This window comes from Sinocyclocheilus anshuiensis, unplaced genomic scaffold, assembly GCF_001515605.1.
Source record: "Sinocyclocheilus anshuiensis isolate Anshui unplaced genomic scaffold, SAMN03320099.WGS_v1.1 scaffold528, whole genome shotgun sequence".
Lineage (NCBI taxonomy): Eukaryota > Metazoa > Chordata > Actinopteri > Cypriniformes > Cyprinidae > Sinocyclocheilus > Sinocyclocheilus anshuiensis.
The window spans coordinates 459994-460723 of record NW_015558590.1 but is presented as its reverse complement, the minus strand read 5'-3'; positions in this window follow the sequence as shown (position 1 = coordinate 460723).

Genomic DNA, 730 nt, shown 5'->3' with positions numbered 1-730 from the left:
TTCTGTTGTCCTCATTTGTAAGTCGCTTTGGATAAATGCGTCTGCTAAATGACTAAATGTAAATGTGATTGGCTCAAAATAATGGAAGACATACTCCTGGAGTATTACTTATTATATATTATACTCCTACTTATTATTAACTCCCTTGGTTTTAGCAAACTCTCAAAAATGAAAATTTTGTCAACATTTACTCCTCCACACGTGGTTCTAAACCTCTATGACTGTGTGAAACACTCACACACCAAAAAATAAATAAATAAATAAAAATATTTTGAAAAATGCTGTGTTTTGTTGGTCCATACAATAAAAGTCAATGGGGTCCAAAGTTCTTCATAATATCTTTTGTGTTCAGCAGAAGAAAGTCAGTCACTATAAAATTCAAATGGATTCTAAATGCAGTTTCAACTTAAAGTAAAAAAACTGAGGTTTTAAGAAAATCAGAAAACAAAATGAAGTGTAGCGTCTGCGTAGAATCATGCATGATCTTTGGGGTTTTATGGCTTAAGAGACCCTTTTAGCCTTTGACATTTGAATATAAATTACAGTCCTGGTCACAGACTTTACGTTTATATGGGGTCTAAATTGCCAAATGGTTCCTCGCTATCAAGGAGATTCTAAGCAGTCCCCCACTATCATCTCCCCATCTGATTTCAAACACTTTCCAAAGAGATGTAAATGACCCCGATGCCAGGCACCGATGGGCCTGGCTGACCAAGCAAACTAACACACA